General features: G+C 44.5%; 1 long non-coding RNA gene across 1 annotated transcript; it reads right to left on the bottom strand.

The window, feature by feature from the left end:
• Positions 1-1,898: 1,898 nt before the first annotated feature.
• On the bottom strand, positions 1,899-16,531 carry LOC117511602. The gene is made up of 3 exons (XR_004560990.1): positions 16,520-16,531; positions 5,702-5,706; positions 1,899-2,028 (listed from the first exon to the last, which is right to left on the bottom strand). It is a non-coding gene; the product is annotated as an uncharacterized LOC117511602 (long non-coding RNA).
• Between the last annotated feature and the right edge of the window lie 1,523 nt (positions 16,532-18,054).

Genomic DNA, 18,054 nt, shown 5'->3' with positions numbered 1-18,054 from the left:
GATATTACCTCCAATGAAGTATGATATCTCGGCGATGAGGTGGAGATGACGTCTGGGTTTTATGGAGTGAGATGATGAAGAATGAGTGACAGCTGTCAGGAAGTAATGAGTGACAGCTGTCACTCCCGGCTGTGTCCGTGGCGGCAGCGCCCTCTCGTGCCTGAAGCCCGCACTTCAGGCAGGGCGCCCTCTGGTGGTGGGCCAGCAGTACCTCCTCTTCTGGCGGCCCACACAACAGTTATAGATAGATACATAGATATGAACTTTATTGTCAGATCATAGATCTGAAATTTGTTTCGCATGTTCAGCAGCTCCGTATAACACACGGACAATAGACATCATACATTAAAACAATTACATCACACAAAGAAAACAACAAACAATCATCCATTTGCCTTCACACTCTGACTCTATGAACTAAGCTCCTCATTAGGTTTCAAGATAGACTGATGTATAAATGAGTTCTTAAGCCTGACTTTGTTATAGCACGGCACACAGTAGTGTTGCCCTGATTGAAAGAGCACATATTCAGAATTTAGGACATGGCTGGGGTCAGAGGCGATGTTCTTTGCTAACCGCATCATGTTATGATATGCGGCTTCATACTGACCATCCAGAGACTGTCCCACTATCTTAGAGCAGATTTTAAGCAGTTGTCTAAGCCCAGATTTAGCAGTGACAGACAGCTGAACCACACAGCATTACAATACTGCAGAACACTAAGGATGATGGAAGTGAAAAACAGCAACAGCACCTGATGAGAGGCCCCAAAAGGCCGCAGGCGACAAAGGAAATAGATTCTTTGTTTGGTCTTTTTACAAACAAAGTCTATGTGATGTTTCCATGACAATAAGCAGTCAATCATCACACCCAGATATTTAAATAACTCCGCCTGTTTTACACTCTCGTTTATGATGGTGGGTGCTACTGTTACAGTTTTTGTACAGAAAACCACCTCCTCTGTTTTTTGGTGTTTATTTCCAGAGCGTTGTTTTTGCTCCACATCACAACCTTGTCGACCCCCTGTTGGTGCAGCTCAGGACTGTCTGTGTTTGACAGCAGTGTCAGCAATACAGTATCGTCTGAATATTTGATGACGTACTGATTACTGGATGTTGCACAACAGTCATCAGTGTATAAAGTGAAAAGGTAAAAGGTTATGTAAGGAATGCCTGGTGTTACACAGGATGCCCTGCATTACAGTCCTCTTCCTCCTCTCCAGCACAGCACCCACAGAGTCTGCCTTCCTCCCCATCACTGACCCACACTTTCTTATCACCTTATCCAGCCAATTACTGTCTCTCAGAGTCATACCACACCCCCCCCCCCACACCCCCAACAGACAACCTCAAAAACCACAGAACTTATGACAGATTGATAAAAAATGTACCACATGTCACTGCTGACACTAAACAATCTGAGCCTTATCAGGAAGTAGAGTCTACTCTCTCCTTTCTTATACAAGGCGCTTGCATGTACCGACCAGTCCAGCTTGTTGTCCAGATGGACTCCCAAAAATTTATAGGCCTGGACATCCTCTATCATCTCACCATCGATGGTAATTGGTGTGTGGAAGGGCCTTCTGCTGAAGTCAATAATCATCTCCTTGGGCTTGGTGGTGTTTATGGTCAGACCACTGGTCCTGCTCCAGTCTTTAAATGAGGAAATGACTCCTCTGTACTCCCTCTCATCCCCTCCCTTCACACATGCCACAGCAGTCGTGTCATCAGAATATTCGTGAATGTGGCATGCCACAGAATGATATGTAAAGTCGACAGTGTACAGTGTAAAAAGGAAGGGAGGCAGTACTGTCCCCTGCGGTGCTCCAATGTTGCTCACCAAAGTGTCCGACACGCTGCCCCCCAGTCTGACGTACTGCGACCTCCCAGTGAAATAGTTGTAGATCCAGGTGGTGAATAGAGGATCCGCTCCAATACTCTCCAGTTTTGCCTTTAGTAATTTAGGCTGGATTGTATTGAAGGCACTCGAGAAATTGAAAAACATCAGCCTCACATAGCCTCCTGACCCCTCTAAAAATGACAGGGGCCGGTGCAGCAAGAAGAGGACCGCATCATCCACCCCAGACGAATTGTAATGGGTCCAAAGCCCGCTCCACCTGGGGTCTGAGCCGTCGGAGTAGCAGCCTCTCCAGAGTCTTCATTATCACAGACGTAAGGGCTATTGGTCTGTAGTCCTTCAACCCTGCAGGCCTTGGCACCTTGGGCACTGGTAAAAGGCATGATGTTTTCCAAAAGGCAGGGACACATCCACTTAGAAGACTCTGGTTGAAGATGGTATGTAGAGGAATTGCCAACTCCGCTGCACTGCCCTTCATGAGCCTTGGAGCTACACCATCAGGGCCAGCAGACTTCCCTGGGTGAACTCTCCTCAGCTCATGATGCACCTCCTCCATTGTTAAATAACAATCACAAGCAGCAGGAAAAATGGAACAGCAGCTGGGTGGAGCACAGCAGATGGAACAGTCACTGGGTGGAGCACAGCTGAAGCCATTAACAGCAGCAGGGGTGGGACAGCCGCCAGGTGGAGCACAGCAGGAGCCAGGAACAGCAGCAGAGGTGGAACAGCTGCTGGGTGGAGCACAGCAGGAACCACAAAGAGGTGATCCTCACCCCATCTTTGCTTGTGAACTGCTGAGTCTTTTGGGGATGCTCCTTTTATACCCAATCATGACACTCACCTGTTTCCAATTAACCTATTTGTCTGTGGAATGTTCCAAACAGGTGCTCTTTGAGCATTCATCAACTTTCCCAGTCTTTTGTTGCCCCTGACCCAGCGTTTTTTGAAATGTGTTGCTGACATCTATTTCAAAATGAACAAATATTTGCACAAAAACAAAAAAGTCTATCAGTTTGAACATTAAATATTTTGTCTTTGTGGTGTATTCAGTTGAATATAGGTTGAAGAGGATTTTCAAATCATTGTATTCTGTTTTTATTTACATTTTACACAACGTCCCAACTTCAGGTTGTACACTATGTTACTTCATTTTATCCGTAATATTCCCAACACCTGCACCAAAGGAAATAGCTAAAAAGGATCTCTATTCCATTGTATGTGGGAGTGTCCACAGATATTGTGTTTTGGAAGAAGGCAGCTGATCAGTAAGATCACTGTCAAAGTGGAAATTGATCATAGTCGAGTGTGAGACTGTTAACTATTCTATTCCTACAGTCACTGTAAGATATCTCAGACCTGTGCAATGTTTGCCACACAGTGCATCATATCTCCACAGGTGCTAAGTGAAACTATTGATTACTGCTGACTGAATGCAGTCATGAAGTATGGGATGATACGCAATAAGGCCGAAGAAAAATAAATTGATCTTGGCTTTAAACGTGCCTCTAATCAATCAGTTTTAATGTAATGAATGACACAACTGTTTTTAGGATGGATCTGTGCTATCTTTGTCAGATAAAGTAGTGATCATAAAATAACTGATTGCTTTAGGGCAGGTATTACCACCGACTTACATCTGATGTGAACCAAACTATTACAGAAAGCACCACACCAAGCTGAGGAAATAATGGCCAACACCATTATTACCTCCATCAACCACTTTATAATGAAGGTGTTAGGTTTTACTATGTTGACTAAACATCTTGGTCTAAGGAGTCATCTACTTTCGACCTCTTTTGTAAAGGGAAAGAGGAAAGAGATAGGTCATTTCACACATTGTATCCTGCCTGATAGAACCCCCAAAAGATAAGGTTATTTTTTCTTCAGGTCCATAATCAGTGAAAATATGACATAGAAGGCATATTCTTAAGAATTAACCCAACAAAAGACCTCTCTCTATAATAAATTTATTATGATGAACTGAAATCAAAGTTGAACGAAAATGGTGATGTCCCCAACCCTTGGTTAAAATAAAGTTGAGTGTTATTGGGGGATTTCTTACATTTTGTAAACAAAACTACCTTTTTTAAGGTGAATAATTACTTTCATTCACACTCCACAGCATTACGTATGCAATTCCCCCTATAAAGTATTTTTTTCCATTGTTACCTAAGGTGCCAGTACTGTTACCAAACAATAGGTTTTCCATTGCTGAAAGACAAACACCTCCCTCAGTTCCTCATTTATCTAGTAGGTGGCTCTCACTGTCTTTGACATTGGGGGAGAAGATCAAAATGGCAGCCAAGAGATTCTGATCAGTTCAAATTGGTACCTTTCACAGATATTTTGACCAGTATGTTTAATGTGAATTAGTGATGCTACTGTGCTATTAGCTTCATGAACATAGATATTTAAAAAGCTGCATATTAGTGCAGAGGCACCGATATTGTCCAGTTGTACGCAAAATACATTATAAGCACATGGCTCATGGATGATGTGTTTTTCCATGTTTTTGTCAGTGCTGTTACCTTCAGTGCTGCTTTAGCTGTCATGGTAGCAGCAAGGTAATGCTATCCACTAAAAGTGCAAATTTGTATTAAGTGCAGTGTTTATCTGTGGAATATCTATATTCCTTATGTCAATATTAGTTGATTTTTAGATCAAAATAATAAATTAATTTCATCATTTTCCTGAATAGGAAAATGATCAATTACTGTGAAATGACCCAGAGATCTCTGAAGCTCAGAATGAAGGGCAAGGATTGTAGATTGAGGTTACTCTTGGTGAAGATCTTGTCATGTTGTTTACTTATTCAGGCAATTATGACTGCATGCCAGGGCTGTGGTCATAGGTTAATAGTAAAAATGTGGTCAATCATAATAACTTCAGTTATTGTTATATGTTTGCATACACCATTGATAAGTTCATCCATCCATCCATCCATCCATCATCCATCCATCCATCCATCCCATCCATCATCATCCATCCATCCATCCATCCATCCATTTTATTCCACTTTATCCGGAGTCAGGTTGCAGGGGCAGCAGCTCAAGCAAAGCTTCCCAGACCTCCCAATCCACACACATCTCCCCCAGCTCCTCCGGGGGAACCCCAAGGCGTTCCCAAGCCACCCGAGAGACGTAGACCCTCCAGCGTGTCCTGGGTCTTCCCTGGGGCCTCCTCCCAATGGGACATTCCTGGAACACCTCTCCAGCGAGGCGTCCAGGGGGCATCCAGAAAAGATGCCCGAGCCACCTCAGCTGGCTCCTTTCGATGTGGAGGAGCAGCAGCTCGGAGCTCCTCCCGAGTGACCAAGCTCCTCACCCTATCTCTAAGGGAGCGCCCAGCCACCCTGCGTAGAAAACTCATCTCGGCTGCTTGTACTCGCGATCCCGTTCTTTCGGTCATGAGCCAAATCTCATGACCATAAGTGAGGGTCAGAACGTAGATTGATCGGTAAATTGAGAGCTTTGCCCCCCTGCTCAGCTCTCTCTTCACCACGACGGTCCAATACAGCGACCGCATCACTGCAGACACTGCACCGATCTGTCGATCTCATGCTCCATCCATCCCTCTCTCATGAACAAGACCCTGAGGTACTTAAACTCCTCCACTTGAGACAAGGACACTCCACTGACCTGAAGAGTGCAAGGCACCTTTTTCCAGTCGAGAACCATGGCCTCGGATTTGGAGGTGCTGATTTTCATCCCGGACGCTTCACACTCAGCTGCAAACTGCCGCAGTGCATGCTGAAGGTCCTGATTTGACAAAGCCAACAGAACCACATCGTCCGCAAACAGCAGAGATGAGATTCTGTGGTTCCCAAACCGGACACCCTCTACACCCTGGCTGCGCCTAGAAATTCTGTCCATAAAGGTAATGAACAGAACCGGTGACAAAGGGCAGCCCTGGTGGAGGCCAATGTGCACTGGAAACAGGTTTGACTTATTACCGGCAATGCGAACCAAGCTCCTGCTGTAGTCGTACAGGGACCGGATAGCCCTTACCAAAGGACCCCGGACCCCGTCCTCCCGGAGCACCCCCTCCCCGACAGGGTGCCCAGAGGGACACGGTCAAATGCCTTCTCCAGATCCACAAACCACATGTGGACTGGATGGCGAACTCCCATGAACCCTCCAGTGTCCGGTGTGCTGCGACCAGGATGAAAACCACACTGCTCCTCCTGAATCTGCGGTTCGACTATTGGTTGAATTCTCCTCTCCAGTACTCTGGAATAGACCTTACCAGGGAGGCTGAGGAGTGTGATCCTCCTATAGTTGGAACACACCCTCTGGTCCCCCTTCTTAAACAGAGGGACCACCACCCCGGTCTGCCAATCCAGAGGCACTGTCCACGACCGCCACGCAATGTTGCAGAGGCGTGTCAACCAAGACAGTCCCACAACATCCAGAAAACTTAAGGTACTCAGGACGGACTTCATCCAGCCCAGGAGCCTTGCCACTGAGGAGCTTTCTGACCACCTCTGTGACTTCGGCCTGTGTGATGGATGAGTCCGCCTCTGAGTCCCCAGTCTCTGCTTCCTCTTTGGAAGACTTGACGATGGGATTGAAGAATCCTCAAAGTATTCCTTCTACCGCCCGACAACATCCCCAGTCAGGGTCAGCTCCCCACATGCGTAGACAGTGCTGGTGGAGAGCTGCTTCCACCTCCTGAGGCGTCGGACGGTTTGCCAGAATTTCTTCGAGGCTGACCGATAGTCCTCCTCCATGGCCTCCCCGAACTCCTCCCAGATCTGAGTTTTTGCATCTGCGACCACACGGGCTGCAGCACGCTTGGCCTGCCAGTACCTGTCAGCTGCCTCCGGGGTCCTACTTACCAACAAAGACAAGTAGGACTCCTTCTTCACCTTGACAGCATCCCTTACTTCTGGTGTCCATCACCAGGTTTGAGGATTTCCACCGCGACAGGCACCAGAGACCTTCTGACCAGAGCTATGAGCGGCGGCATTGATAAGTTCTTTCAAATTCAAGTATTTGTGCAGTGACAATTTTTTTGTAGTTTTGCCTCTACACCCCATCATAACAGAATTCAAGTGTAGTATACACCTTCAACTTTAGTTCAAAGATGAAGTTTGTCCGACACCGGTCCAGAGGTCCATTGGAACTGGTGCTTATCCATAAATTCCGCAGCACAATGCATGTCGTCGACTTCCCTTCGACAAGACGCCACTCCATCACAGGTTCCTCAGCCAAGGCCAGTACCATTTACAGCTGAGTGGGCTAAGACAAGACAAAGTGACTCCTCCTGCAAGGACACTGGAAGCATGAAGCACATCTCAGCAATTAAAACCAGCTCTACACATTGGGGGTCCAGCCCTGTACCACAAAGCAGCCTGCTATGCTGTAATTCAAGGGGTTGAACAAAGATGTTGCCTTGACCATTAAGGAATTACAGTCATTTTTATCAACAGTCTATCCATTTTCAGAGGCCAGAAGTAATTGGAAAAACTACAAGGGTCAGCTGAAAGGTTTTGCCTTCTACCTGATTATTTCTATTCCAAGGAAGATACTCACATGAATCACGTATGTGCTTAGAGCCTGGAATATTTGTCTATTTTCCATGTAACCACCTTCTCTTCCCATGCACTTACACCAACACTGGACAAGTTTTTGCATCCCATCAGTGAATAAATTGGTGTGTTTTCTCTTCAGCTTGGGAAAGAGGAAAAAGTCAGAGGCCCAAGATCCATACTGTACAGTGGATGGGGAAAGTTTTTCTTTTTTCCACTGCAATGCATCCTGATTTTGTCGACTTGTGTACGGACAAGTATTGTCATGGCAAAGAATAGTTGTTTCCAGGACAAACTCGCTTCAAACATGTGCACAGCATTTACAGAGTGTCCACATATTGGTCAGAAATTCTGTGAGAGCTATGCCACTGCACCTGCACTTGATGCTGTGCATCTGTGAGTGTTATGGGATGCCCCCTTTGGGTCGGGTCATGTAGGGCCCTTATGGCTGGAATTTTGCCATTTAAACTCCTTGCTCACGTCCTGACTGGACTAACATCCACACAGGCATTAAGGACGCTCATTTGTTGATGAACATCTGCAGGTGCACAACCCAGTATGGCCTAAATGCACACACAACCATGGTGTATTTCCAGTGAAATCTCCGGATGGTTGTAAACATTCGTTCATTGTAGAGTGCTATGCTCCATAGAGCAGAAGTCAAAACAACCATCTAAACTGTTTTTTTCTTGTTGTTATTAATTTTTGTTACCTTGATATACACCTACATAAACTATGACAATGTACAAACGTAGGAAAGTGTCATCAGAATCGGAATAGCCTGTATTCGCCTAGTATCTTCGAAGAATACAAGGAATTTAAGTCTGGTTTGAACTGTAATCTCTCTGTACAAGCATGTATAAATAAAGGCTAAACACTAAATAATTCACAATAAAAATGTGCAATAGAAAATGTGAAAAGGAGAAACACAAACAGATTGAAGTTGTATGTCCCTCACTCATACATCTTCAACCACTTATCAGGGACTGGAACTGTAAGGGACAGACAGGATGATGGATGTGTAAATGTTGAGCTATATCCTTTGGCAGGTTGAACTTCTGGACGTGTCTGAGGAAGTACATCCTCTGCTGTGTCTTTTTCCTGATGGAGTCTATGTGGGATGTCCACTTCAGATCCTAGGAGATGGTGGATCCCAGGAACTGGAAAGTGTCCACAATAGACACAGTGTTGTTGAGGTTGGAAGGGTGTCCTGTCAGTCTGGAAGTTGGAGATCCACTAACAGGTAGGAGCTGGCACAGAGAGGTTGGAGAGTTTTTGGTGGAGAATGTCAGGTATGATGGTATTGAACACCGAGCTGAAGTCCTCGAACAGGATCATCACAAACATCCCTGGAGACTCCAGGTGCTGCAGGATGTAATGCAATCCCATGTTGACTGCATCCTCAACTGACCTGTTTGCATGATAGAAAAACTGAAGAACATCACAAGGCCCCTTCCTGTGATGTCCTTCAGGTGGCTCAACACCAGCCATTCAAAAGACTTCATGACTACTGGTCTGGTTAGGAGAGACGGCATCCATCCCACTTTGGATGGAGCAGCTCTCATTTCTAGAAATCTGGCCAATTTTCTTAAATTCTCCAAACCGTGACTATCCAGGGTTGAGACCAGGAAGCAGAGTTGTAGTCTCACACACCTCTCTGCAGCTTCTCTCCCCCTGCCGTCCCCTTATTACCCCATCCCCGTAGAGACGGTGCCTACTCCCAGACCACCAATAACCAGCAAAAATCTATTTAAGCATAAAAATTCAAAAAGAACAAATAATATAGCACCTTCAACTGCACCACAGACTAAAACAGTTAAATGTGGTCTATTAAACATTAGATCTCTCTCTTCTAAGTCCCTGTTAGTAAATGATATAATAATTGATCAACATATTGATTTATTCTGCCTTACAGAAACCTGGTCACAGCAGGATGAATATGTTACTTTAAATGAGTCAACACCCCCGAGTCACACTAACTGCCGGAACGCTCGTAGCACGGGCCAAGGAGGAGGATTAGCAGCAATCTTCCACTCCAGCTTATTAATTAATCAAAAACCCAGACAGAGCTTTAATTCATTTGAAAGCTTGACTCTTAGTCTTGTCCATCCAAATTGGAAGTCCCAAAAAACAGTTTTATTTGTTGTTATCTATCGACCACCTGGTCATCACTGTGAGTTTCTCTGTGAATTTTCGGACCTTTTGTGTGACTTAGTGCTTAGCTCAGATAAGATAATTATAGTGGGCGATTTTAACATCCACACAGATGCTGAGAATGACAGCCTCAACACTGCATTTAATCTATTGTTAGACTTGATTGGCTTTGCTCAAAATGTAAATGAGTCCACCCACCACTTTAATCATACCTTAGATCTTGTTCTGACTTATGGTATGGAAATTGAAGACTTAACAGTATTCCCTGAAAACCCCCTTCTGTCTGACATTTAACATTTACATTTACTCTGATGGACTACCCAGCAGTGGGGAATAAGTTTCATTACACTAGAAGTCTTTCAGAAAGCGCTGTAACTAGGTTTAAGGATATGATTCCTTCTTTATGTTCTCCAATGCCATATACCAACACAGGGCAGAGCAGCTACCTAAACTCTGTGAGTGAGATAGATTATCTCGTCAGTAGTTTTATATCCTCTTGAGGACAACTTTGGATGCTGTAGCTCCTCTGAAAAAGAAAGCTTTAAATCAGAAGTGCCTGACTCCGTGTATAACTCACAAACTCGCTTAAAGCAGATAACCCATAAGCTGGAGAGGAAATGGTGTCTCACTAATTTAGAAGATCTTCACTTAGCCTGGAAAAAGAGTCTGTTGCTCTATAAAAAATCCCTCCGTAAAGCTAGGACATCTTACTACTCATCACTAATTGAAGAAAATAAGAACAACCCCAGGTTTCTTTTCAGCACTGTAGCCAGGCTGACAAAGAGTCAGAGCTCTATTGAGCCGAGTATTCCTTTAACTTTAACTAGTAATGACTTCATGACTTTCTTCGCAAATAAAATTTTAACTATTAGAGAAAAAATTACTCATAACCATCCCAAAGACGTATCGTTCTCTTTGGCTGCTTTCCGTGATGCCGGTATTTGGTTAGACTCTTTCTCTCCGATTGTTCTGTCTGAGTTATTTTCATTAGTTACTTCCTCCAAACCATCAACATGTCTATTAGACCCATTCCTACCAGGCTGCTCAAGGAAGCCCTACCATTATTAATGCTTCGGTCTTAAATATGATCAATCTATCTTTATTAGTTGGCTATGTACCACAGGCTTTTAAGGTGGCAGTAATTAAACCATTACTTAAAAAGCCATCACTGACCCAGCTATCTTAGCTAATTATGGGCCAATCTCCAACCTTCCTTTTCTCTCAAAATTCTTGAAAGGTAGTTGTAAAACAGCTAACTGATCATCTGCAGAGGAATGGTCTATTTGAAGAGTTTCAGTCAGGGTTTAGAATTCATCATAGTACAGAAACAGCATTAGTGAAGGTTACAAATTATCTTCTTATGGCCTCAGACAGTGACTCATCTCTGTGCTTGTTCTGTTTAGACCCATGTGCGCTTTTGATACTGTTGACCATAAAATTTTATTACAAGAGTTAGAGCATGCCATAGGTATTAAGGCACGCGCGCAGTGGTTTGAATCATATTATCTAATAGATTACAATTTGTTCATGTAAATGGGGGAATCTTCTTCACAGACTAAGGTTAATTATGGAGTTCCACAAGGTTCTGTGCTAGGACCAATTTTATTCCACTTATACATGCTTCCCTTAGGCAGTATTATTAGACAGCATTGCTTAAATTTTCATTGTTACGCAGATGATACTCACGCTTTATCTATCCATGAAGCCAGAGGACACACACCAATTAAGCTAAACTGCAGGATTGTCTTACAGACTAAAGACATGGATGACCTCTAATTTCCTGCTTTTAAACTCAGATAAAACTGAAGTTATTGTACTTGGCCCCACAATCTTAGAAACATGGTGTCTAACCAGATCCTTACTCTGGATGGCATTACCCTGACCTCTAGTAATACTGTGAGAAATCATTGGAGTCATTTTTGATCAGGATATGTCATTCATGTGCATTATAAACAATATGTAGGACTGCTTTTTTGCATTTGCGCAATATCTCTAAAATTAGAAAGGTCCTGTTCTCAGAGTGAGCTGAAAAACTAATTCATGCCATTTATTTCCTCTAGGCTGGACTATTGTAATTCATTATTATCAGGTTGTCCTAAAAGTTCCTGAAAAGCCTTCAGTTAAATGTCAAATGCTGCAGCGAGTACTGACAGGGACTAGAAGGAGAGAGCATATCTCACCATATTGGCCTCTCTTCATTGGCTTCCTGTTTAATTCTAGAATAGAAATTAAAATCTCTTCTTCTACTTCTAAGGTTTTGAATAATCAGGTCCCATCTTATCTTAGGGACCTCAGAGTACCATATCACCACCAATTAGAGCCGCTTCGCTCTCAGACTGCAGGCTTACTTGTAGTTCCTAGGGTTTTTAAGAGTAGAATGGGATGCAGAGCCTTCAGCTTTCAGGGTCCTCTCCTCTGGAACCAGCTCCCAATTCGGATCAGGGAGACAGACACTCTCTCTACTTTTAAGATTAGGCTTAAAACTTTCCTTTTTGCTAAAGCTTATAGTTAGGGCTGGATCAGGTGACCCTGAACCATCCCTTAGTTATGCTGCTATAGACTTAGACTGCTGGGGGGTTCCCATGATGCACTGTGTGTTTCTTTCTCTTTTTGCTCTGTATGCACCACTCTGCATTTAATCATTAGTGATTGATCTCTGCTCCCCTGCACAGCATGTCTTTTTCCTGATTCTCTCCCTCAACCCCAACCAGTCCCAGCAGAAGACTGCCCCTCCCTGAGCCTGGTTCTGCTGGAGGTTTCTTCCTGTTAAAAGGGAGTTTTTCCTTCCTACTGTCGCCAAGTGCTTGCTCACAGTGGGTCGTTTTGACCGTTGGGGTTTTTCCGTAATTATTGTATGGCTTTTGCCTTACAATATAAAGTGCCTTGGGGCAACTGTTTGTTGTGATTTGCCGCTATATAAATAAAATTGATTTGATTTGATTTGATTTGACTACAGATATCAGGGTGACGGGCCTGTAGTCATTTAGTCCTGTTCTGGAGCATTTTTTATTGTGGGGGGGGGGGGGGGGGGGGGGGGGGGGGGGGATAATAGTAGAATTTGAAGTATTGTAGTATTTGAAGCAGGAGGGGACCTCGCACTGCTCCATAGATCTGTTGAAAATCCATGTGACGATGAGGTCAGCTGGTCAGAGCAGGCTCTCATACATGAGGCAGAGACACTATCTTCCCTCATGTCTTGAGCCTTCTTGATCTTTTGTCATTGGCTGAGAATTGTTTTTTTTTCAGCCCATCAGAGTAGCTTGTCTTTAACTCAGCCACATGGGGTGTGCAGCCAGTACATTCTGAGTGCCGGTCCCAAGCCCGGATAAATGAGGAGGGTTGTGTCAGGAAGGGCATCCGGCGTAAAACAAGCCAACCCAACTATGCAGACTCAGAATCGAATTCCCATACCGGATCGGTCATGGCCCGGGTTAACAACATCCGCCACCGGTGCTATTGCCCAACAGGGTGCCGGTGGAAATTGGGCTACTGCTGGGTGAAGACGACAAAGAAGAGGAGGAAAACGTTGCCACGAACAGCGGGAGAAGAAGAAAACTAGAAGGGTGGAAATGAGAGTGGGGACTTTGAATGTTGGTAGTATGACTGGTAAAGGGAGAGAGCTGGCTGATATGATGGAGAGGAGAAAGGTAGACATATTGTGTGTGCAAGAGACCAAGTGGAAGGGAAGTAAGAGCAGGAGCATCGGCGGTGGGTACAAGTTGTTGTACCATGGTGAGGCCAGGAAGAGAAATGGTGTTGGGGTCATTTTAAAGGAAGAGTATGTTAAAAGTGTGTGGGAGGTTAAGCGAGTGTCTGACAGGGTGATGAGTGTGAAGTTGGAAATTGAAGGGGTGATGATGAATATCATCAGTGCATATGCCCCACAGGTAGGTTGTGAGATGAAGGAGAAAGAAGATTTCTGGAGTGTGTTAGATGAGGTGGTGGAGAGTATACCCAAGCATGAAAGAGTGGTTATAGGAGCAGACTTCAATGGGTATGTTGGTGAAGGGAACAGAGGTGATGAGGAAGTAATGGGTAGATATGGTATCAAGGATAGGAATGGGGAAGGACAGATGGCAGTTGATTTTGCAGAAAGGATGGAAATGGCTGTGGTGAATACCTACTTTAATAAAAGGGAGGAGCACAGGGTAACATATAAGAGTGGAGGAAGGTGCACACAGGTGGACTACATTCTTTATAAGAGATGCAAGCTAAAATAATCACAGACTGTAAGGTGGTAAGCAGGAGAGAGTGTCACTAGACAGCATAGGATGGTTGTTTGTAGGATGACTTTAGAGGTAAAGCAGAAGAAGAGAGTGAGAGCTCAACAAAGATCAGATGGTGGAAGCTGAGGAGGAAGACTGTTGTGTAAAATTTAGCAAGCAGGTGAGAGAAGCACTAGTTGGAGGGGAAGCAATTTGGACAACTGGAAAAGTACTGCGATGTGGTGAGGGAGACAGCTAGGCAGTACTGGGTATGACATCTGGACAGTGGAAGGAAGACAAGGAGACTTGGTGTGGAATGAAGAGTCCAGGAAAGCATAAGGAGAAAGAGGTTGGCGAAAAAGTTTGGGATAGTCGGAGAGATGAAGAAAGTAGACAGGAGTACAAGGAGATGCGGCGCAAGGCGAGAAGTGGCAAAAGTCAAAGGAAAAGGCATGGACTATGATGTTTGCAGATGACATTGTGATCTGTAGTGGAGAGTAGAGAGCAAGTGAGTCTAGTCTGGAGAAGTGGAGATATGCTTTGGAGAGAAGGGGATGAAAGTCAGTAGAAGCAAGACTGAGTACATGTGTGTGAATGAGAGGGAGCCCAGTGGAATAGTGCAGTTACAAGGAGTAGAAGTGGTGAAAGTAGATGAGTTTAAATATTTGGTGTCAACTGTTCAAAGTAATGGAGAGTGTGGTAGAGAGGTGAAGAAGAGAGTGCAGGCAGGGTGGAGTGGGTGGAGAAAGGTGGCAGGAGTGATTTGTGACCGAAGAATATCAGCAAGAGTGAAGGGGAAAGTTTACAAAACAGTAGTGAGACCAGCTATGTTGTATGGTTTAGAGACAGTGGCACTAACAAAAAGACAGGAGGCAGAGCTGGAGGTGGCAGAGCTGAAGATGTTGAGATTCTCTTGGGAGTGACAAGATGGACAAGATTAGGAATGAACATATCAGAGGGACAGCTCAGGTGGGACGGTTTGGAGACAAAGTCAGAGAGGCGAGATTGAGATGGTTTGGACATGTGCAGAGGAGGGACCCAGGGTATATAGGGAGAAGGATGCTGAGGATGGAGCCACCAGGCAGGAGGAGAAGAGGGAGACCAAAGAGGAGGTTCATGGATGTGCTGAGAGAGGACATGCAGGTGGTTGGTGTGACAGAGGAAGATACAGAGGACAGGGTGAGATGGAAACGATTGATCTGCTGTGGCGACCCTTAACGGGAACAGCCGAAAGACAAAGAAGAAGAAGAAAGAGTAGCTTGTCTTTGCTATTCTGAACTCCTTTGTCAGCATGTTTCTGGCCTGCTTGTACAGGAGCCTGTCTTCACTTGTGTAGGCCTTCATGAAAAAATGTAGACAAATGAAGCACTATGAATACATTCCAGATGCACTGTACACACACACACACACACACACACACATATATATATATATATATATATATATATATATATATATATATATATATATATATATATATATATATATATATATATGTACGAGGTCTATTAGAAAAGAAACCAACCTTTTTATTTTTTTCAAAAACTATATGATTTGAATCACGTGCGATTACATCAGACAAACTTGAACCCTCGTGCGCATGCGTGAGTTTTTTCACGCCTGTCGGTTGCGTCATTCACCTGTGGGCAGGCTTTGAGTGAGCACTGGTCACCCCTCCCGTCGGAATTCCTTTGTCTGAGAACTTCCTGAGGGACTGGCGCTTTGCTTGATCAAAATTTTCTCAGAAACTGTAAGGCACATCCAAGTGGACACCATTCGAGAAATTCAGACAGTTTTTCCACTGTTAAAGGAGATTTTGTAATGAAAGACGTGCGGACGTGATTCACAACGTCGGCACGCAGCCGCTCATCGCACGGCGCCACAGAAAAACACCTCCGTGTTGATACCATTCGTAAGATTCAGGTGGTTTTCGATGGCTTTCAGTCAAGTGAGTATCCAAGAAATTGTTTAACAGCTGGGCATGTTTAAACTTGTCCTGTGAGACTTCCAACGGAGGTGTTTTTGCTTGTGGCGCCGCGTAGTTTTCAAAAACTATATGGATTGAATCATGTGCGCTTGCATCAGACAAGCTTGAACCTTCATGCGCATGCGTGAGTTTTTTCACGCCTGTTGGTTGCCGTCATTCGCCTGTGGGCAGGCTTTGAGTGAGCACTGATCCACCCCCCTCAAGGGATTTTTATTGTTTAGGAATGGCGGAGCGACTGCCGCTTTGTTTCCATGAAATGTTTTCAGAAACTCTGCCAGGACAGCTAGATGGAAACCATTTGGAAGATTCAGATGGCTTTCAGTGAAGATTCTATCGGTTATCACACGGATTAAGGACCATTAAAACTGGATTAAAACAGCCCACGGTGGTGGAGAGCGCACCACGCCCCGAGCGGCCATCAACAGGCTGGAACGAGCAGATCACTTACAAATTTAAGGCTCTGTTGATGCAGGACGTTGTGTGACTAGCAGAGAAGTTTCAGAAGAGGTCTTGATCAGCACTTTATCGGCACATTTCACTGTTAAAGGAGATTTTTGTAATGAAAGATGTGCGGACAGATTCACGTGTCCCGACGCAGCCGCTCATGGTGCTGGATAAACAACACTCCGTGTTGGAAGTCTCACAGGACAAGTTGGAACATGCCCAGCTGTTAAACAATTTCTCGGATACTCACTCGACTGAAAAGCCACCGAAAGCCGTCTGAATCTTACAAATGGTTTCCATGGTGTCTCTCTGTGTTTTTTCTTTGCAAGGAAATGGCGGAACGACTGGAGCAGCGCGACTGCATCAAATTTTGTTAGAAACTGGGCGACAGCCAGGTGGAAACCATTCAGATTATTCAGACGGCTTTCGGTGATGATCCTCTGGGCATCATACAGATTAAGGAGCGGTACAACTGGTTTAAAGACGTCCGCACAACGGTGGATAGCGCGCCGTGCTCGGTCAGCATCAATATGCTGAAATGACCAAATCATTCCAAAGTGAACGCTGTGGTGATGTGGGACCGTTCGTGGTGATATCCGAAAAATTGTGGAAGAGGTGGACATCAGCACTTTTTCGGAACATTCCACTGGAAAGAAGATTTTCCATGAAAAGAGTTGCATCGAAATTCATCGGCACGACGCTGATGGCGCATTCGGACCATTCGGAAGATTCAGACAGCTTTCGGAGACTTTTCAGTCGTGTGACTATCCGAGAAATTGTGGACGAGCTGGGCATGTCAGGGATGTCCTGTGAGATTTCATCACGGAGGCGCTGTTGCTGCAACCATCAGCTTCATGCCGATGAATTGCACTGCAACTCTTTTAATGGCAAAATTTTCTTTCACAGTGGAATGTGCCAAAAAAGTGCTGATGTCCACCTCTTCCATAATTTCTCGGATAATCACAAGACGGTCCCACATCACCACAGCGTTCACTTTGGAAATGATCCGCTCATTTCAGCATGTTGATGCCGACCAGAGCGTGGCTCGCTCTCCACCGTTGTGCGGTCGTCTTTAAACTGGTTGTACCGCTCCTTAATCTGTGTGATGCCCAGAGGATTGTCACCGAAAGCCGTCTGAATAATCCGAATGGTTTCCACCTGGCTGTCGCCCACTTTCTAGCAAAATTTGATGCAGTCGCGCTGCTCCAGTCGTTCCGCCATTTCCTTGCAAAGAAAAAAACGCAGAGAGACTCCACCCATCCTCACACAAAAGGCTGCTTACAAGCAAATGACGCAACCGACAGGCATGGAAAAAATCACGCATGCGCACAAAGGTTCATAGTTGGCTCACGCAAGCACACATGAATCAAATCCATCAGGTTTTTGAAAAAAATAAAAAGGTCGGATACTTTTCTAACAGACCTCGTATATATATGACAGTTTATACAACAAACACATGCTTTCCTTCTAACTTCCCAGTTGGTAGCATACAGATGCAAAATTACAAAAACTGTGTCACTGTCCAAGTACTTATGGCCATGACTGTAGATAGATGGGATCGTCATGCAATTTCTGCCTTCTGGAGGAGATGAAAATAATGTGGCATAACTAAATTGTGTGGTGATTATGAGCTTGACAGTTATAATCAAGAATTAAACAGTTTAAGAAGAGAAGAAGATATTTAATATTTTCCCATTGTTGTGGACAAAGAGCTGCAAAAAAAAAAAAATCCTGAAATTTATTTGTGTGGATGCTCATTGTTTTCACATGTAAGCAGAATGTCTAAATTTAATTTAATACAGATGGAGAGAGAGAGAGAGTAAAGCCCGCATCACACACACGCAAGAATGTGGAGGAGCCATTCCAACACAGCAAAT

This window comes from Thalassophryne amazonica, chromosome 6 (genome assembly GCF_902500255.1).
Source record: "Thalassophryne amazonica chromosome 6, fThaAma1.1, whole genome shotgun sequence".
Classification (NCBI taxonomy): Eukaryota; Metazoa; Chordata; class Actinopteri; order Batrachoidiformes; family Batrachoididae; genus Thalassophryne; species Thalassophryne amazonica.
The sequence above is the reverse complement of the archived record's forward strand: the minus strand, read 5'-3'. Positions and strand labels throughout refer to the sequence as shown.